Source organism: Lathyrus oleraceus, chromosome 6, assembly GCF_024323335.1.
Source record: "Lathyrus oleraceus cultivar Zhongwan6 chromosome 6, CAAS_Psat_ZW6_1.0, whole genome shotgun sequence".
NCBI lineage: Eukaryota > Viridiplantae > Streptophyta > Magnoliopsida > Fabales > Fabaceae > Lathyrus > Lathyrus oleraceus.
The window spans coordinates 134,396,769-134,419,072 of NC_066584.1; the positions used below are offsets into that span (position 1 = coordinate 134,396,769).

Below are 22,304 nucleotides of genomic sequence, written 5' to 3' on the forward strand. Positions count from 1 at the left end.
ATTGGTCTAACCCTTTATGCATGTTTTGTCAGCATATTCATACACATGTGCATAACATCATGATGTTTATTTGTGCATCTTGCATTTCTTAGTGCTTCCCCGTCCTCTGGTATTTTCCTCCCTGCAGAGTGTGTGCGTCCTCTCTCTAATAGAGTGTCGATCTTAAGCAGAAAATGTTTATCCTTTCTATTCCCCACGAAGTTTAATCCTCGTGGAAGGTTTTGTTTCAATTTTCCTTTCCAGTTCATTATCTGGATGGAATTAATCCCCATTTGAGTTTATTTCCTCATTGGGTTGAGTCTTCTTTGCCTGTTTCTCTCCAGTTAATCCTAGATTGAACTTTGGTCCCTGGAGCTTATTACCTTTGTTAAGCTATCACTTGGCTTATAGTAGGTAATATACCTCTTTTACCTTTGGTTGGTTACCTTTGTTAAGCTATCACTTGTCTGGTAGTTAGGAATCTTTCCTTTCGAGTTTATTACCTTTGTTAAGCTATCACTTGGCTGGTAGTTGGTAATATCTCTTTTAACTTTGGTTGGCTACCTTTGTTAAGCTATCACTTGGCTGGTAGTTAGTAATCTTTCCTTTCGAGCTTATTACCTTTGTTAAGCTATCACTTGACTGATAACTGATAATATCTCTTTTACCTTTGGTTGGTTACCTTTGTTAAGCTATCACTTAGCTGATAGTTAGATAATATTTCTCTTACCCTTTGTTAGTTATCTTTGTTAAGCTATTAATTGGCTGGTAGTTGGTAATCTTTCTTTTCGAGCTTATCACCTTTGCTAAGTTATCACTTGGTTGGTAGTTGGTAATATCTATTTTTCCTTTCGAGCTTATCACCTTTGTTAACCTATCACTTGGCTGATAGTTGGTAATATCTCTTTTCCTTTTGAGCCTATTACCTTTGTTAAGCTATCACTTGGCTGATAGTTAGGTAATTCCTCCCTCTAGTGGAGTTAGGCATCCCCTTTGATCGATCTTTTCCACGGGGGAGTCTTGCCTTGATAAGCATTCCCCATTGGGTCGTTGGTTCATTTTTTTTCTAACTATGCATTGGTCTCATTCCAATACCATGGTTATTCCCGAGTCCTTTCTCTTCCCATGTGGAACTATATTTGTCCCCAGTTAAGTCCCCCTTCGGAATCTGTTATTCTCCTACAGAGTTTCAATCTCATCTTTTCTCCAACAATTCTTTGTCTCTCATGGCGCTATATTCCCCATAAAGATCCTCGTATGCATTCATATCATATCATAAGCATTTTTGCAGTAACTTAGGGCCAAAAATTGGGTTTTTTGTATTCAAGTCTCCTGAATCTCGTCGAAGGGCATCTGTCATACCCTAATTTTTAACCCTAAGATCCCACATATCGTCTGCATCCTTGCATACAAACAAGATTACATCTTGGTTTTCTCCCTCTCATCTTTGAGTTTTGCCTTGCGTAAGGATCATCAAGCACTTCTTTGTTGGTGTTTTAATCTTGTATTTATATGTCCATTACTCATCTAACCACTAATCAAAATAGCAAAAATATGTCTTGTTTCTTTTAAGTTTATTGTGCAAGGTAGGGTTTCCCATCAAGAGCATCAAACATGTTTCCTCAACTAGGTTTTGTTTTGGTTCCTCAGCAAAGTATGCTCAACCATTTATTCTCAAGAGTCTACCTTTCAAGGCATGATCTACAAGGTTATCAAGCATATTGCATTCTCATTTTTTATCAAGAGTATCTCAAAGTTTTGTGGCTAACTTCTCAAAGAAAGTCAAAGGTTCATGTGTTTATTCCCATGCCTTCTTCAACAAGTTACCTCAAGCTTTGAGCAATCTAATAAAGGGACATTCAAATACACCTTATTTTGAGTTCATATGATCATCCATGTACCTTGAAATGCAAGAAAAGTCCAAGTGCACAAGCTTGTTCCAAGAGGTTTGACAAAAAAGTCAACATTTAAAGTCAAATATCCAAGGATCACAACTCCTTCAATTCTCAATATTTTTGAATGCTTCTTTTTTAATATGACTCTTATCATTATCCCCTACAAATTCTATTTACATGACAAGATACAATAATTCTTGGAGGATCATTAAAAGTTTGAAGACATTATAGGTTATTTGTGGACTTAGTGAAATTTGACCTATTTTCAAGTGACTTTTCCTCCACTTTCAAGGTTCACGACTTCTTCAATTTTCAACATTTGATGCTGATTCTTTTTGCATAATATCATTTGTGATACCCTCTACAAGTTTTCTTCAAGGATCAAAGTCAAATTATACTTGGAAGGCCATATAATTCATTGAGACATTACCGATCATTTTCAGGCATTTAGGACTTAGAATTTTCTAAGTTACATGACTAGTTTTTCGTGCCAACTACAACATGGCATAACTTTGTGCTCAAGCATCCAAATGTAACCTTTCTTGACATATTGTAATCTTTTTTACGATGTCAACATATTGAAAAAATAATGGGATCAAAAATCTCCTGAGTAGGATGCCCCATTGGGTTGAACATGGTAACTTGGAACTGAAGAAATCACCATGGTCTGAATTTGAACTTCACTAATTCTCAATTACAAGCCAAATTAGCATGCATTTTGGACCTAAACGTGTTTAAACAAGTCTCCAGAAGCTAATTGACCCTTGAAACATATCATTTGGCTGGGTTTTGATGGATTGCAAGTCACATTTTTCTCACTTCATGATCAAATTCGCTTTGCACGAATTAAGCTTGATTCCACACGTATTTGGATCCAAACATATTCCCTATAAATGGAGGAAGCTACTGCATTCATTTCTAAGCTTTTGAGAGCCAAGAAACCCCTCCTTCAATCTGAAATTTTCCAGAAAAATTCAACTATCGTGTTTTGAATCCCAACTTATTTCAATCCAATTTCTTAATTCCATTAGTATCTTCGGCCTCCTATGAAGCTTTTGAAACAATTCCCAAGCTCTGAGACCTTCTGAAGTGACCAGACCAGATCGAGCTTCATCAACTTCTGATCACCAATTTCTATATTATCATCAACAATTATCAATCAATAATTCAAGCATTATCATCAAAAATGATCCATCAACAATTTCTACAACAATCACCATCAAAAGTTTATCAAGATTTATCAACAATCATCATCCAAGATTCATCAATTCAAGCATATTCATCAATATTCTACATTCATAATTCATCTTCTACATTCATTCTTCATTAACAATAATTATCAAAGCTTGGAAGTAAATTGGATTAATGGAGCTTATTCTTGAAGTTTTCCGGGTTTCTTTTCGACGCTTCGATTTTCAACACTAACCGGAGCAAATCTCCGCTTCATTGGTAATCATTTATCTCTTTCACACCTTTGCCATGAATTATTGGATTTTTGCTTGTTGATCAATTTTAGTCATTGTTTTGAATGTTGCTTATTAAATAAATACTTATTTTGCATAAAACACATAAACTTAAAAATATTGATTTTTTAATTCTTAACCGTTAATTACGTGTGAATATATCATTAGAAATGATTTTTCGTCACGATTCTGAATATGTGATTACTTTTTCACGAATCATTATAACAAATGCAAATCGATCGATTCTTTACATACTTTGTTTTTCACCTTTTCGCCTGATTCTTCAAAGTTCGTGGTTCATTTGCAAAATTCGATCGCATATTTGGATTCCTTGAGAAAACTCGAGTCTGGTGATATACAATTTGCATATTATTTTTTGATTTATTAATTTTTAGTAGATCAAAATTCAAGATTGTGTGTAATTAATTAATGAATAATTATTGATTAAACTCAGAACTCCTAGAACCGTGACACGTGTCTTATCTCTTTCTCCTTTTTTTCACTTTTCTAGACAGCGCCACGTGTCGCAGCATGATTGGTTCAACATGGCATATAAGACAAAACAACATATAAGACAAAATAGGAATAAGCCAAAACTGATTATGTAGGTCTTTTGAGCCATTACGCCTTATTTTAATTGCTTTTTACACCCCCAATATGAGTCCATTATTCCTTTTGTTCTTGATTCATTTTTGTTGTACTTTTGTTGTTGTTTAGTTTTATTTTTATTAATTAGGCCACTTAGAGTTTTTTAGGATTAGTTTAATTAAGTTAGATTTTTAGGACTGATCCGCTGTCGCGCGCGGATCAAAACGAGTAATTTTGTAAAAAAACGTAATACAGCGACAATTAAACTCGGATATCGTCTCAAGGATTCTTGTTTGTAATAATTAAACGTAATCGAATGGGGGGTTGATTTGGTGTTCAATTACAAAAATGCAGAAAATAAGTGATTATAAAAAGTGATTATTTGAATAAGCTGAAATGAATCTGACTTTGACTCCAACATGAAAGTCGTAGCTCTCTCTCTTAGCTTTCCGGCGATTTTTAGAACGCCTCAAACGGATTCCCAGAACTTCAGTTATGATCGTTTCCGCGCAGACTGCTAAAGCTGAAAAATAAGTGCGAAAATTAAATTAAACTAAAAATAAAATAAAATATGAAAACATAATAAAATATAAAAATAAACAAAATAAAATAAAGAAATGCCTAAGTAAAAAGTAGGAGAATTGTGCATAAATATGCACTTATCAAATTCCCTCGGACTTGAACTTTTGCACTCCGAGCAAAATTGAAATAAAACAAAGAAAGCACACACACATCAATAGCTACTCATTCCAGGCTACAAGTCTTCTTCGGTTAAGTTTGCATTGATAGGTACTAATCTTGCACACTAAGGATATTGTAAGAACACTAATCCACAGTTATGCAGACATAAACCTCCTGAATACACAAATCAACTTGAATCATATTATTATACTAAAGCCTAACTTACTCATCCTTCTTTTGCTCTTTTTCATTCAGGCGCAATCACATTAAGCCCGTTATCTCCACACACTCATAGCAAGGCGACCGGTTAGTGACTCTGATCCTTTTCTGCACGGGGTTCTGGTACTTAAGTGGCATAACCCTTTGCTTACTCACTTGTAGTTGCGGGGGATCGGACCGTAATTCGCCCTACCAAGTTCAACACCAGAAACCGCTGAACCAACTAACAACGAGTCAAAAACTTTTTTTTGAAGGTTCTACAACCGTTGGGTTAAGTGACCGGGTGAGGGTCACCAAACTTAGAAGGTGCATTCCTTTATTTTTTTCTCTTTTTTTTTTCTTTTTCGGAACACTCACTTATATTCATCGGCTTCCCTGCGTAGAGTGTGTGTGAGATGGTGCTGACTGCTGAAATAAACTACTCAAGAGCTGTCAGAGAATGAGAATTTAAGGCTAAAACATAATAAAAATTCAACTCAATTTCCATATGCAGGAGACTTACGGTGTTAAAACAATACCGATCTTGTGAATTTTTCTCAAGTCTCCGCAAACTCGACTCAAAGTAATCTATAGCCTAAAACTTTCAAGAAGATGCAATTTTTTTAGAAAGAAAACAAAAACAAAAAAAAACAAAGAACAAAAACAAAGAAACTAAAGTATTCCCTCCCCCACACTTAAAATATGCATTGTCCCCAATGAAAGAAACAAACATAAAATAAGAGAGAGAAGAGAGAGGAAAGAACACACCCGAGTAGTCAAGGAGGATAGGTGATCACATAAGCAGCCTTTCCCAAAGAGATATATTCTACATTTTCTTCTTCCAAAGTGGGGTTGTCATGGAATAGCTTTGGGTAATGTCCATTGAACTTGAAATTTTTATTAGTATCTTCGCCTTTTATTCCAGGATCAAAGAATCTTCTAAAAGTAAAAGTGTCAAATGGACACGTGAAGGTGATATGACTTGGAATATTAGCCAATGTCCAACCAAATGCCTTTTTATGCTTCCTTAAAATCTGCAAAAGCTTATTTTCTTGATCGAAATCAAGGTTAGAAGAGATAATAACAGGGAGTTTCTCATTACTCTCCAAGTAAGCATATTTCAGGTTCTCAGGGAGCTCTTTTAGCTCTAAGGACGGGGGCTGCTTGGTGGATGAAGTGCTTGGGGCAGCCGGGAATGCAAGAGCATCAACTGCAAAAACAAGTTTATTGGTAACAACTTCACTTGTCGGAAATGTATCAGCCTGTAAGGCAGCATCAATCTCAGCATAGACAACACAAACGTTAGTGTCAGTACAATCAGAACATGAATAAATATCATCAAAACCAGAGAGAGATGGAAAATCAAGCGCAAATAGTTCAGAACTAGAGTCATCAACTAATTTAGAAATCAGCTCAATATGAAAAACGGAATGCTCCTCCACATGGTGTTTCATGGCATCAAAAATGTTAAATTTTGCGACAATGTCACCAAATTCCATGGACATGGTTCCATCGTCAACATCAATTTTTGTCTTCGCCGTTTTCATGAACGGTCTGCCTAAAATGATGGGAGCTCCGCTTGCCTTGGTTTCTCCTTCCATGTCTAGAATATAGAAATCTGCAGGAAAAATCAAATCGTTAACTTGAACAAGAACATCTTCGACTACCCCGGCGGGTCGAGCGTTGCTCCTGTTTGCCAATTGAATGATTAAACCTGTATGCTGCAAAGGACCAAGACAAAGGTTATTATAAACAGAAGTAGGCATAACATTAATGCCCGCTCCCAAATCAAGCATGCAATTCTCAAATTTACTATCCCCGATGGTACAAGGAATAACAAATGTTCCCGGATCCTTCTGCTTTTGTGGCAGAACCTGAGTAGTGAGGGCTGAAACATTTTGCTCGCCTACAATCTGTTTGGATGATTGTTTGGGCTGAATAAAGGCAGAAATATTTTGTCCTAAGTTTACTTTTTCGCTTCCCTTAATCCTCCTCTTGTTGGTACACAAATCTTTCAGAAACTTTCCATACTTAGGAATCTGCTTAATAACATCAAGTAGCGGAATATTTACCGCAACCTTTCGAAAAACATCCAATATCTCTCTTTCTTTGTCTCCCTCCTCAATTCTTTTATTTTTCAGAACTCTATGTGGAAAAGGGACTGGTGGCACATACTCCTTTTCTTTAATTTTTTCAGTTTCGACCACAATAGAAGAAGGAGAAGAAAGTTCAGCTGAGTGAGGTTCAGAAGGAGAAAGTTCAGAAGTTACCTCAATGATTTTTTTATTTTTTTTAGGGGCTGGTTCTGTAAGTTTTCCGGATCTCAAAGAAATTGCGCTCACATTAGCATTAGGACCATTCGGATTGAAAACTGTCTGGGCTGGAAGTTGGTTTGAACCTTGAGCTTGCATGTTATTTATTTGAGTAGCAAGTTGTCCCATCTGTGTGTTCAAGGTCTGAATGCTAGCATCGGTCCTTTGTTGGAATTGGAGGTTGTTCACAGCCATTTGCTTAACAAGATCCTCCAAGGATGGTCCGGAAGGTGCTGGGGCAGCCACTTGAGGTGAGTTCTGTTGTTGGCTGGTTTGCGGGTTTCCATATCGAAGGTTGGGATGGTTCCTCCAATTGGGATGGTATTTGTTGGTGGACAGGTCAGGAGTGTTGTTGTACCTGTTTTGATTGTAAAGGTTGGCTACATAAGCTTGTGGCAACTCAGTAATGGACTCGTCTCTCAGAATAGGACAAGTATCGGTCGGGTGCTCAGGAGAAGTGCAAATGCCACACACAGTTGCTGTTTGAGGTTTTGCTACTGCCAGTTGTTTGACTAAGGTGGTGAGTTCGTCAATTCTGGTCTCTAAAGCCTTGTTGGAAGAAACTTGAATTTGACTCACGCCTTTGTTGTGAACAGAATTATCTCTAGTAGTGAACTGTTGAGAATTAAGAGACATATTTTCAATAAGTGCTTTGGCAGAAGTTGGAGTTTTATCGACTAGTGCTCCACCACTAGCAGCATCAAGAATATTCCTGTCCATCGGTAACAACCCCTCATAAAAGTACTGGATGAGTAGTTGCTCTGTGATCTGGTGTTGAGGGCAGTTAGATACCAAGTGCTTGAATCTCTCCCAATACTCGGTCAACGACTCATTACCTTGTCTAATACCACAAATCTCCTTTCTTATTGAGGCAGCCCTGGAGGCCGGAAAGTATCTCTCTAGGAACACTTTTTCCAGGGCAGTCCAACTTGCAATTGAGTTTGGCTCGAGATAATAAATCCAATCCTTTGCTGCACCCTGCAATGAAAAAGGAAAAGCTCGAAGTTTGATATGGTCTTTAATTATTCCTTCAGGCCTCAACGGTGTAGAGCACACAACCTGAAATTCTTTGAGATGTCTATGTGGATCTTCACCTGCAAGACCACTAAACTTTGGCAACAAGTGTATTAAACCCGATTTTAATTCAAAAGGAACAGCAGCAGCATCATATTCAATACACAAACCATTGTAATTCACATCAGGAGCAGCTAACTGCCTTAAGGTTCTATTATCAGCCATTGTCAAAAACAAACACAATGAAGGAAAACGATTAAAATAAAATTAGAAAAATAAACTAACACCGAAATTAATCTAATAACGTCATTTAAAATTTTTGAGAATTTTTTCGGAATTTTCTAAAACTATCAAAACAGAAAAAAAATCATAAAAAATAGAAAAATAAGGAATTTCGGTTTTTTAGGGCGGCATCCAGTATTTATTTCATAAATAGAGACTTTTGATTATTGATTTTTTCCTAATGAATCGACAAAAAATCGGAATAATCTGAGACAATTTGTTTAAAAACAGATTTTTTTTTTATCCCAAACCGCAAAAAAGACCAATACGTAAGTTGGACGAAACTGCGAGGAAACTAGGACCTATATGCTTAGACACTAAACCTATGACTCTAAAAACGATTAAAAGAAATAAGAATCCCCGGCAACGGCGCCAATTTGATCGGCTGTCGCGCGCGGATCAAAACGAGTAATTTTGTAAAAAAACGTAATACAACGACAATTAAACTTGGATATCGTCTCAAGGATTCTTGTTTGTAATAATTAAACGTAATCGAATGGGGGGGTTGATTTGGTGTTCAATTACAAAAATGCAGAAAATAAGTGATTATAAAAAGTGATTATTTGAATAAGCTGAAATGAATCTGACTTTGACTCCAACACGAAAGTCGTAGCTCTCTCTCTTAGCTTTCCGGCGATTTTTAGAACGCCTCAAACGGATTCCCAGAACTTCAGTTATGATCGTTTCCGCGCAGACTGCTAAAGCTGAAAAATAAGTGCGAAAATTAAATTAAACTAAAAATAAAATAAAATATGAAAACATAATAAAATATAAAAATAAACAAAATAAAATAAAGAAATGCCTAAGTAAAAAGTAGGAGAATTGTGCATAAATATATTAGGATTTTAATTAGAATAAAAATTAGGATTAATTAGAATATTAATTGATTTTTTTTTAGTTTAGTTAGATTTCTAAAACTAATTAGGTTTCTTTGATTTGATTAAAATAGTTTTCTTAGAAATTGATTAATTTTTAGGTTTTAGTTAGGATATTGATTAGGATTTAATTTTGTCCTTAAATTAAATATTCATGTGAAATGAACGTTTTATCCTTATGGGTTTTCTTTTGTTATTTTTGACCATATAATTGCATGTTCCTTTAGGTTTAGATCTTGACATCAAATTTTAATCAAGCCTTGATTAACCATTAACATGCACCCTTAGGTTAGTTTGATTAATTTCTAACCATTAGATTAGGTTTTAACCTAGTTTTCAAATTAAATCCAAACCTCCCGATTCAAATTGATCAAAAGTAATTTTGATCAATTAAATCCTTTGAGCTTGTATAATCCTACAGTCTAAATTGAGTAACCAAAAGACCCTTGATCACTTAATAAGACTTTTCCTGTAAGCTGTGGAGCCCGAGGCCTCAAGTCAAGATTCTCAATCAAGGCATTCTCAGTCACACCAAGCAGCGGATAATACAAGCATATCAAAGGTGACATCTTCAAAAGCTTGTCAAATCAAAGTTAGAATTGTGTGACATGAGCCTTAAGTAATAGAGAAGGAATGTGACTGGAGAATTCCTACCCCCATTCTAAATATCCTTGGGTATAGGACGAATGACCAAGTGCTCATCCTACTCACCTCTATTAATAGACTTTAGTGTAATTCTAATCATACGATTGGAAAATCTCTCTCTATTCATAAAGCAATGCAATAAGCAAGGACTTCACCAACAACTTATCAATTATGATTCAAGTTGTATGACATGAGCCTTAAGCAGTGGAGAAGGAATGAGACTGGAGAATTCCTACCCCCATTCTGAATATCTTTGGGTACGGGACGAATAATCCGGTTGCTCATTGTATTCACCTTCATTCATAGACTTTAGTACAATTCGAATCAAACGATTGATAAGGTATTCAATCACAATAAACAACGACAAAGATTCTCCTTCTCTAGTAACTTGAAAGTTAGGATGAGAATTACATTCCACAAGCCTTAAATGGTAAAGAAGGAATGAGAATAGAGATTTTCTACACTCATTCTAGATATCTTTGGGTGCGAGACATTTGGCCCGTTGCTTATCGTATCCACCTTTACTCATAGACTTTAGTGTGGTTCTTATCCAATAACTATCAAGTCTATTCCACTCCTTCAATCAATCAATCATCTTTTTTTGCCTCGATCATCTTGCTTGCAGCCCTAGTGGGCTGAACTACGAAAGCTTTGATTTCCTTATTGCACTATAAGGATACGTAGGCAGGAGAACCCCGTTTCTTCGCGAGCTACCCTATTTATCAATCAATCATTATCCATTCATAAATCAATATCATATTTTTGAGATCAACTATGCTTCTCCTTGGACTCCTTGTACATCCTTTTAGGATGATATAGTGGCAGTCCACCTCATCAATCGAGAGTTGTTTGGGTTACCCCCAAAGATTTAATTAAGTCTTTTTGGGTTTAGTCACCACATTTCTCTTCGATTCAGAGTCTATCTCTTTCTTGGATCCAAGACACCTCTTCTTTGATCTCGAACTATTTGTTCCCCATCCAGTGATATATTGTTCCTTGTACACAACAATACTTTCTCTTGGGTCCTGCCTATACCCTTTTAGGATGATATAGTGGTAGTCCGTCTTGTGAATCAAGAGTTGTTTGGCTGGCACCCAAACACTTAATTCAATATTTATTTTTGGCTTTACCCTATAGCGGCAGCCATGCTAGGCCACGTACTGGTAAATGCCTGTTTACTATTTGATTCCAAGTTCCATCCATTTGTGGGTTCCCTTGATACCACTATGTTGGTACAAGTTATACTTTTCATCACTTCTTATCTCTCTCTTTGTTCTCGTGGTTCCATGAACTACGATTGCTCTGACTTTCTCATAGCACAATGAGAATACGTAGGCACGGGGATGCGAATCCTTGGCGAGCATACTTCTAATTATTTCTCCTTCCTCTTTAGGGTACCATTCATATCTTTCATGATCTATCATCTACCTTCGATCATAAACCATTCACCCTAGTGACATACTATTTCTTTGACATCAAAATACACTTTCCTTTGGAATTCCATATACAACCTTTTAGGACAATATAGCGGCAGTCCGCATTTGTCCCTAGAGTTGTTTGGCTCATACCCAGACATTTAATTCTTTCTTTTTTGGCTAAATATCAGATAGTGGCAACCATGTTGTTCCACGTATCGTCTAACATTGTTTCCCTCTATGGTACAAATTCCATTTCTCCTATGGATTCCAATACATCTTTACCTTTCGGTTTAAAATTACACTTCTTCAGGCACTTGTTACCAAACCTTCAATTCTGTGACTTTGGTCACTTCATTCCATTCATCTCCATGATGCACTTATTATTCTACTTTCATTCACTTCTTATGATATATCAGCTAGCTTTGAGCCAAATACACTACCTCTTTGTGCTCCTCCTTGCATCACCTTGTGAATCAAGAGATGTTTGGACCATTCCCAAACACTTATTTCTTCATATTTTTGGCATTACCCTATAGTGGCATCCATGCTAGCCCACGTACTGGTAAGCGCCAACTTTACTCTTGGGTTCATGTTTTCATCCCTTTTTGGAGTTCAAAACACTTATCCTTTGGTTTAGACCATACTGTTATCACAATTCTTTTCATCTCCCACCATTAGTTCTTTGAACTATGGAGCTCTGAACTCCTTATTGCACTATGAGGATACGTAGGCATGAGGGCCCCAATCCTCACCGAGCACTTTATCTATTTATTTTCCTTTTTCCCCATTCTTTGCGAGTAATCTTAGATATCACACCCATTCGAGCGTGAACAATCAAAATAGTTCCCTGAAGTACCATGAATGTTTGAGGTGCTAATACCTTCCCCTTGCATAACCGACTTCCTTACCCAACATATCTCTTTCCCCCGGGTTTTATCGATTTTTTCCCTTTCCTTTGGGAATAAATAAAGTTCGATGACGACTATGTTATATGTTTGAGCGTGCGATACGTTCGGGTATATTTCCTCTAACTTCAATGAGGTTGAATTCGTGATGAGGAGGCGATCACATTGGTTGTGGTCTCGTGGTCTGAATTTACCAAACGACGAAGCTCCGGTGAAGGATCATCAGGGAAGATGACCAGAGTGTTTCAGGCCGTCTGAGTTTGGCCAGACACGTTGGACAAATGAAACATTCTGATTGGTCCAATTTGACTTAAATCCCGTGTTTCATTTTTGTTAAATTCCATCATGCGCCCCAGCCTGAGGATTACTGGATCTGCCACATCAATTAATGAGCCTAGATCTAATGCTCTGTGTTTTTTTCTGATTTTATTTCTTTTTGTATTTTTATTTTTAATTGCATTTTCTTTTAAAATTCATAAAAAATTTATTTTACATCCAAAAAATCACAAAATAATTTTCAAAACTCTCTTTTATTTTTCTTCATCTAATTTTTATTTTTCCACATTTTATTTTATTGATTTTCTATTTTTCACGGAATTTCTCCTTTCTCCTTTGTCTTAATTGCTTTAAAAATACTTTTCTGCATTTTTAAATTCTGAAAATTTTATTATATGCTTCTTATTTTATTTCCAACCTTCCATAATTTTCTTGGCCATTTATTTGGTGTTTTGAAGGACTTTATAGATTTCCCCTTTATTTCCATTTTAAAATTCATTTAAAAATATTTTTGATGCATTTTATTTCATTATGTTGCATTTTATATTTGTTTGACCTTTCTTGACTTTTGTTGGCCTTGGATCATGGTTGTTTTGATAATAGGTCTCATTAAACTCAATAGATCTTGGGTGTTGATGGGGTGGAAACCCTAATCCACCAAAATGGATGATTGATTTTGATGATGACTTGATCAAACCTTTGATCCAATTTGGGTGTGATCTCTCTTGTCCTCTTCTTCTTCACCTCTTTCTTTTCCTCTTGATTAATTGGATGATTTGTATCCATCTTGTTCATGATGCATGATGTGGTTCTTGATGAACCTTCATCATTTCAAATATACCTCCTAATTGATAATGGATCATTTAAGATACTTTAGATTGATGCATAGGTTTGTCCAAAGTACTATGAAGTATGGATTGAAGTAATGGACCACTCTCATAGCCTTTGTGCTTGATCCATCCTCTTTTATTTTTGTGTAGCATGACTTTAGGAAAATAATTTACATATCATATCTCTAGAATGTATTAAGACAAATATTATTATTGTCCGACCTCAGGTAGTTGTGACTTCTACATAAGTCCAATTACGATTGCTTAACATAGCCCTAAGTTTGTCCCAAAAGTAAGTCATTTTTATAAGAGAGATTGTAAGTCTTATATTCCTCATGGTATTGTGTAAAAATATTGCCTCCTTTTCATCTATGAGAGCTAGTGTCATACTTGTTGAGCCCTTTTTATCCAAGTTAGATCCCTTCTCATAAGTAATTTAGAGGTCCATATTCTCATACTTGTGAGTGAATAGTTGAGTGTTCTCCAAAAGATGACAAAACCATTTTTCATTTTTGATCACTAACATTTAATAACATATATTTGCATAGACTTTACTTTAATGTCATTTACCTTATGCTCTTTACTTTAATGTCATTTACCTTATGCTCTGTACTCCTTTGTCATTTACTTTATACTTTATTTTTAACATCTCACATCATATTATTTGTACTTGTGTTATTTGTTCTTTGTCCATTTGGACTTTCATTTCCTTGTAAAAAGACATTAATAAAGGAAAGGACTAAAAAGGGAATTTATCCTCTTGATTTATGGACTGATGGTTAATATACTTAGCATTGTTGTAGAGTTATGGACTTAGGACTAGGATCTTGACCCTTGCTTTGGGAGTTTGTGACTTGAGACCTTGGGATATATCTAGAACCTTTTACTTTGGACCTTTATGTAAAGAATTAGTTTGATTACTTTAATTTCATCTGATACATGACCATTCTTTGCTCATTTGGCTTGCTTGAGGCTTAATCCAAAGGAGGAAATTCTTGCTTGACTTATGTCACAAAGCTTTCTATCTCTTGTTTATATATTTCCTCCCTAGCTTTTGCTTTATGTTATAGGATAGTCTCTTCTTCTCCTCCCCTTCTTTAATTTTCAAAATCTCTTCTCTCTTTTCAAAAACTTTCTTGTTTTCAAACTCGAACCATTTTCTCAATAAACCATGACTTTTGTCAAGTGATTTTCAAAAATATTTTCTTAATAAAATATTAATCCATCTTAAGCATATTCATATCAATTTCAAAAAGACTTAAAAAATGCATGAACTCATTCAAATTATTTTATGCCATTTGTGCATTTTTTCCTTTAAATTTTTTCTCAAAGTTGAGTCATTTCCATATTTGAGATATAATTCTCATATCCCCATAGCATTGATGATAAATCTTTTCCATCTAAGAGAGCTAGTGGCATACTCGTTGATCTTTATCCAAGTTGGAGCCCTTCTCATGGTGATGCAAAGTTCTCATACTTGTGGGTGGCTAGTTGCGTATTATCCTTAAAATGACAAAATGTCTTTTCATTAAAAAAGGAATAAACAAACATCTTTTGATTTTTTTACCACGAACAATGATGTTTTGATCCTCCATTGCACTTTGTTGGTACGTAGGCATGCGACTCCAAAAGTCTTGGCAAACACAAAATTGTAAAAAAAAACATTTCTTTTCCCATCTCTCTAATCTTTTGCAAACAACCTCATTTCTTGTAATTCAAAATGCACATATTTTTAAAGAGGTTCATATAGAGTACTATAGATGTTTAGAGTGATAATATCTTCCCTTTACATAACCAACCCCCAGACCCTTATCTCTTTTTATTAGTTTTGTTTTAAAATTTCTTTGGATTTTGTTCATACTTTTTTCCTTTTCCTCTGGAAATAATAAAAGCGCGGTGACTACTCTTGCTTTGCGAGTTAAGTTAATCAAATAACTTAATCTCAAAAATTTTACCGCTACACCATGCTACAATTTTCTTCAAGTGCAAACCACATGAATGGCCATTTTGAGGGTCTTTGCTCAATCCTCCAATGCTGCCAAACAGCCTACATCAACCATTTCCAATATGAACATGCAGAAAAACAAATTCAAATAAGTCAAACCAGATACCTTGTCATATAACTACAAAAACCCCGCAGTTAACATGCTGATTGTCATACATCAACATACCGAAAAACCAAACCCAATGCAATTTCCATTTTAGGTGAGATGACTTAGGCCTATAACTCAAGAAACATAACTTAACAAAGTTAATAGTGAGTCGTGATTTAGAACACATAAGACTTGCAAAGCAAATTACCAAAGTTCAACATGATAGTATTGAGCATTCTGATGTACAAGGCAATGAGATTTAAGGTGTGCCTCCACTGAAGATAAAGGCAAAACCCTCTTCACTCATCTGCTCATGCTCTTAGTAGGAAAATGATTGTTGATGAAATTGATGGTGTCACCTCAAACGCAAGCAATACAATAATTGTCAATGCACCTGTTAACCATAAGGATGAACCAGAAGCCGTTGCTTTAAATCAAAATGATGGGAAAAAGTTGAAGCACCAAAATAGTACCTTGATCAAACACAATAGTATTGTTGGGAACTCATTTCTCAGTTCCTGCCATGGAGTTTCTCTAACTGTTCCATTATCAAATAAAAAAGGGAAGCTTGATGGCATTTCTTCCAACACATCACAAACTCATGGAAAAAACTGTGATAATGTTTTCAATGCTATTAAGATAGCAGCAATAACAGTTACTTCTACATTTTAATTAACAGTTAACCATATTCTAACAACTTACGTTTCCATAACTAACCACTAAACTCTTCTAATTAACTTCTAGAAACTAACAATAACAAGCATAATAATTCAAATTTGAATTCTAGTTAACTAACTTCAACCATAACAATTAACTACCTCGAGTTTACTAACTGATTAACCATAAAGTTCAATTCATTAACTGATTTCCATAACAACTAACTATCCAAACTGATAAACTAATTAGTTTTTCTGCTAACTGTCAAAAACAAGCTTCACTAACTTCACTTCATCTTTCACTAACCATAACTAATGATACTAACAATTTATAACAGAACTAACAGAAATTAACAGAATATTAACCTCTAACCGATTTTCCTTTCAATTGAAATCAAATTAACCCTGCCCTAACTTTGTTAACTTCTGCCCCATGGATTTCCTGATTCAGTTACACATTCGTTCTCTATAAATTCATTCACCTCTTCAATTCATGAAAGATTCAGATTTCCATAAATCACATTGTACAGAAAAATCAATCCACAACAACCATTTTTCTCTGATCATTATCTTACTCACTCAATCGTTCTAAGTACTTTGAATCCTCACTCTCACACGAAATCAACAATAACACAGAGCATCACAAACAAATTTGAACCTACAAACGAAAGAAGGATCGAAGAAGAAGAAAGAATCTAAGTAGGAAGGAGTTGTAAGTTTGAAGGTTACTTGAATTTTCCTCCATTTTCAACTTCATCTTCTTCAAATTCTACAAACCCGAGTCCATTCTCCGCCTCGTAGGGGAGCTCCATGTTTTCATCATCAATTCACATTGATTACATTGATATCATGTAATTTTAGGCTTGAGGAATCAAAGCCCCAAAATTTTAGGTTTTGATTCCTCCTCTGTGGCATTTAATTTCAATTTGGAATCTTAAGGTCCATTGTTACTTTTATTTGATTCAAAATATTATGTAGTTATTAGAGGAAAATGATTTGAAATTTAGAGAGAAGAGGTTGGTACGATACATTTGGTGGTGGTTTATGGCCTGTTTGGGAGGCTCCGCCACCTCCAGCGCGACGGAGCAGAGGTTCCGGCGAGAGCATGTTTTTGATATATATATAGAGAGAGAGAGAGATATGAACGAACAAGAACAATAGAGTAAATTCTGACCTGATACTCTCTTCACCTTTGGTCTTGGCGTATTGGGCTCAGTAACCCTAAGGCCCAAAGGCCTTGATTATTACACCCCTACACAATCTCCATACCCCCCTCCTCTGATTTGTCACAAGAGTTTTTGGGCTCTATGCTTCAGGCCCATGTTGAATTGCTCACCATACCCCCTGGACAACACACACCACTGCCTCCTTTAGTTTTCATCATTTTTAAACCTTTTGCGTTGTTTTTCTATAATACATTTTAGCTTCATTTTAATACATTTTAATGTTTTTTTACATTTTATTTTGGTATGAAAAACACTTAGAAAAATAGTAATGATTAGGATTTAATTGATTTTAATCCCTTAATCCATGTATCAGTTGAAAATTCTCAAAAATGATAATACACTTAGATTTTATTAGCAATTACTCAAGATTAGTCTTAAAAATTAATTTTCAATTAAAACTCATTATAAATTAAGTCATTTGCATTTACTCTTGATTGCATGCATGAATGGCGGTTATGGTCTACACCTTATCAACACCCAAGTTCCACTGATATTAAGGATACATGAACGAATCGACCATGAATCAAGGGTTTGTTGCAAGTCACGAGCATGGAGTCTCGGTTAAGAACCACCCAAAGGGAGTGTACTAGGGTTTAACCTGCCAAGCATGTTCTACAAGAGGTTCCCATAGTCATCATCCCATCTTTCGGATATTATCGGATAAACAACTACTCGTAGCCAAAAATATTCTCAAGATAGACTCTTATGAGTGTAGTATCGCGTAGCAATCGTATCAAATCTTACACTTGAACGACTTTCGCACTACATCCTAAGAATAGGCCAAGATGGGCTTGGTAAACTAAGGTCCTTGGCTTCTAAGGTCTATATTGGAAAGAATAATGTCTAACCACAACTACTTGTGTGACATTATTGATCCCAACATGACCTCCACCAAGTGAATGGACTTGCAAGTCAACTTGCTAAGGAATAACTCCACACAAGTCAACAAGACTATGCCATTCTCCTATCCTAAGTGCACTCGAGTTCGGGTATATAACTCATCTCACAAAGATCACCAAGCATACAAGGAATTAATATTCAAGCAATTCAAACATTACATACAATACAGTAATCCCAAATTGCACAAAAATATGTCACAAAACAAATATACAATACAATACAACAAATATGAAAAGTAGGCAAAACCCACTAGGCAAATTATCCCCAGCAGAGTCGCCACTTTTCTGTAGCAGGGTATTCGTCACCATTGGAGATATTGACTAAATCCAAGGTAAATCATACAAGTCGAGTCGCCACCGCACTTCTATTTATCCAAAGGAATGGTTAGAAAGCGAACAAAAACCTAAAAGTTTTATGGAATCAAAAACTAGTAAAAATGTCAGAGATTTGGGTAAGGGGGTTGGTTATGCAATGGGAAGGTTTTAAGCACCCAAAACATCCTAGGTACTCCTAGGGAGCCCTTCTCATATTTGTTGTAAGGTTGGTATTTTGTGAAAAAATTTGTTTGTGCAAACATGATTGAAGAGATGGGAAGAGAATATACAAGTTTATTTACATTTTGTGTTTGGATGGATAAACCCATTGCCTACGTACCATCTTAAAAAGATTAGGATCAAAACCTCGTAGTTCAGGGTAAAAATCTCAAAATGAGTTGGTGAATTGATTGGTCTAAAAGCCTTAAGGTCTTTTGTTTTCCAAGGGAGAAACCTCAACCTGAAACCACAAATCCACCATGTGAGGATAACTTCAACATGCTAGTGAGGGGTTAACCCTATAATAAGCATGGAAGACTCATTGTCCATCACTAAGGATATAGGTGAGTATTACATCTACCTCAAGGATAACTCAAACCTAATAGCTAAAGGTTATGAAAAGTTTGATTAAGAAAGTGGTCATTGAAACCACAAAAAGACATTTGAATGGGTTATATTTACCAATGAAAAGTATTCACAAAGTATGGTCAAAGTTGATTTAAAAGTTCAATTCAAAATAAGTGTTATGAAAAGAAAAATTTGAAAATCAAAAGCATAAGGCTTAGGTTTCTAATGTTTGAAAACAAAGGTTAAATGTTTGCACAAAAAGTTTTGGCTTGGGTTAGAGTGGAGGGAAGAAGAAGAATGGCTAAGTCCTAAGCATACAAGAGGTAAGTGAAAAGAGAACAAGACCACAAATGGAGTTCCTCTCTTGAGATCATATTGATGATCCAAGTAGCTCCCATCCTTTGGAATAAGCAAGCTAAACAAATACTCAAGCAAGCTAGCACACAATCACAACAAGCTCCTAGGAATCTTCCAATGGCTTTTAGATCTCTCTCTCTCTTAGAAACTCATGGCAATGGTTCCTCAATTTGGCTCAATGTTGGAATCCCTAGCACAAGAACACACACATTAAAAAGTTCCATAATGCAATCAAAGAATAGACAAGAGGGAGTTTAGAATTTAATCCTTTCAATGTTCATCTTCAAGCTTTAAGCATTCTAAAGGCATGGGGCCTAGTTGCTCTTTGACATTTTAAGCACTCTAAAGGCATGAGGCCTAGTTGCTCTTCAAACTCCATTAGCTTGGGGGGAAAATCCTAAAATCTAAGTCCATTTGTCTATTTCTTTGCATTTGATCCACAACAATCAAAACACAAACACAATGATATATACACAATTATGTGCTCAAGTGAGCAAAAGGCAAATTGCATTAACATAAACATGTGCTCAAGTGAGCAAAGGGAAAAGCAAATGAATAATATGTACAAGAATAGTAAATTGCATAAAAGTAAAGGGCAAGAATTAAATGTTAATAGTCAATGGTTAATGTTAGTAGTTAATATGCCATAAGGCAAATTTAGCGCTATGTTAAGCAATCGTAATTGGACTTATGTAGAAGTCACAACTATCTGAGGCCGGTCAATAGTAATGTAGGCAACAACACAAGTTAGAAGTCTTGATTAGTGAACCAAGTTCCAATAACTTGCCATGCCAAAAAGAAGAAGAAAAATGATCTTGTATTGGTTTAAGTCCTTTGCATGATTTAGGAAGCAATCTATCCTTAATGCAAAGCCAATCACTTGATCATTTGATCAAGATGAATTAGATTTGAATCAAGGAAGATTAAACCTTCCTAATCAATGCTAACTTATCAACCTTTAACTCATTGATCAAGAAAGAAAAGAAGAAGAAGAAGATGAAAATGAATAATGGAGATGAAGAATTAAAGTGCATGGAATGAAATGGAATGTACCAATCTATTAAGAGTTGACCAAATACATTGAGGATCATGGTCAAACAATCAAAAACAGAAGTGGGATGAAGATTGGAAGTCAAGAAATAAACAAAATATTTTTGGCATTTTTATATTTGAGAATAAACTTGAATTAAAATATTAAAGAAATGTCAAACTTCAAATTCACTTCAAATCAACTTTGAAAAGTCCAAGTGAATTATCCCAAGTTCAACAAGGTCAAACAAAGTTTGACAAAAAAATTCAGCATTTTTAAAAGTCAGAAACTATTTTTTATCTAAAAATGAATAAAAATAACCTAATTGAACTAAAATCTCAAATAAATCTCAAATCAATTAATAAATTGATGAGAATATTTTTCATAGATCTATCATTATTCAAATAGGTTGAGAAAATATTTTTGTATTTTTTGAATATCAAAAACTATTTAAAATGAATTAAAAATAACCAGAAAAGAGAAAATTCACAAAAAAATATCAAATGATAAAATAAGAAATATTAAAAATCAGTTTTAGAAACTAGAATTAAAAAGAGAAATAATGCAATTGGTCCCATATTTTTTGGAATTAAAATGAAAGAGTTATGAATTTTTGAAGTTAAATGAAATAAAAGAAATAAAATGGAAATTATAAAAATCAGAAAAAAGGAGAGGCGTTGGATCTAGTCTCATTAATTGAGCTGGCACATCCAAGGGCTATCAGCGCGCACCTACCAAAGTCCTCAGTCAAACGCATCACATGGACATTTAATAAAAGTCATAAGATCAGATGGTTGTGATATAAACTGGGAAACGCATCCAACGGCTCAGGATTGGTCTGGCAATGAGACGGTGGCCAGCGCCACCGTCTTCTCCGGTGAGGGCCAAAAAACACAGAGGTTCAAATGCTCATTAAAATGGATGATCCAGGCACCGTTCGAAAGAGGAAGTGATGTACATCACTCATATACCACTCACTTCCACTCTAGATTCCTATTAAGGGAGAAATCAGAGATGGAAGCTTGATGGTGTTCATCATGAACTTGCTCGATTTCAAAAATTAAACATACAACAATGATGCCTCTATAGAGAGGACTTTAGACAACACAATATCAAGTTCAATAGATCAAAGAAATAAGAGATTCGAAGCAAAAAACAGTTGATCAAAACCTTTGGATTGTGAAGCTTTGAGTCCTTTTCCTTGGCTCCTTTTGCAAAACAGAACTTCTATGGATCAAATGATGAAAGTTTAGGAACTTTAGATCTGAAGATTCAACCAAATTCAATTGAATTTTAGATCTGAATTTTTGAAGAAAATGGATTTAGTTCCTTTGGTATGGTTGGGAATTCACTCTTGCAGCATTTCTGGCACCCTTAGGTTAGTTAATTATGAAGCATAACACATGTATTTATAGCTGGAATTGGCTGAGCAAGTGAGTTTACTCGTGTGCATGGCAAATGGATTTTTCTTGCATGGGCTTGTATGATCATGTGGAAGGCCCAATGAGGATTGGAATAACCTGCTGAGCTCATGTGAATTGCAAATGAACGTGTACATTGAGTATAAACAGCTCATGCATGGCAATTTGAATTGAATTTCATAAAATGCATTAAATCTTCATGCCTACGAAAATGGTGCTTCCAAACTCCAAATGCTACCTCATGAGTAATGGTTAGAAAGCTCATTGCATAAGGAACAAATGATATGTTGATCAAAATTTCAATTGGGCCTTGGAAATTGGTGAATTTTGAGTTTAAAGTGTAGGGTGCCAAACATGCATAAGTGAAGTTTCCAAATTT

At 35.3% G+C, this 22,304-nt stretch overlaps 1 long non-coding RNA gene across 1 annotated transcript; it reads right to left on the bottom strand.

Moving 5' to 3' along the window:
* Nucleotides 1-15,043: 15,043 nt before the first annotated feature.
* LOC127091975 (uncharacterized) lies at nucleotides 15,044-17,254 on the bottom strand. The gene is made up of 4 exons (XR_007792048.1): nucleotides 16,840-17,254; nucleotides 15,928-16,065; nucleotides 15,663-15,848; nucleotides 15,044-15,408 (listed from the first exon to the last, which is right to left on the bottom strand). It is a non-coding gene; the product is annotated as an uncharacterized LOC127091975 (long non-coding RNA).
* Between the last annotated feature and the right edge of the window lie 5,050 nt (nucleotides 17,255-22,304).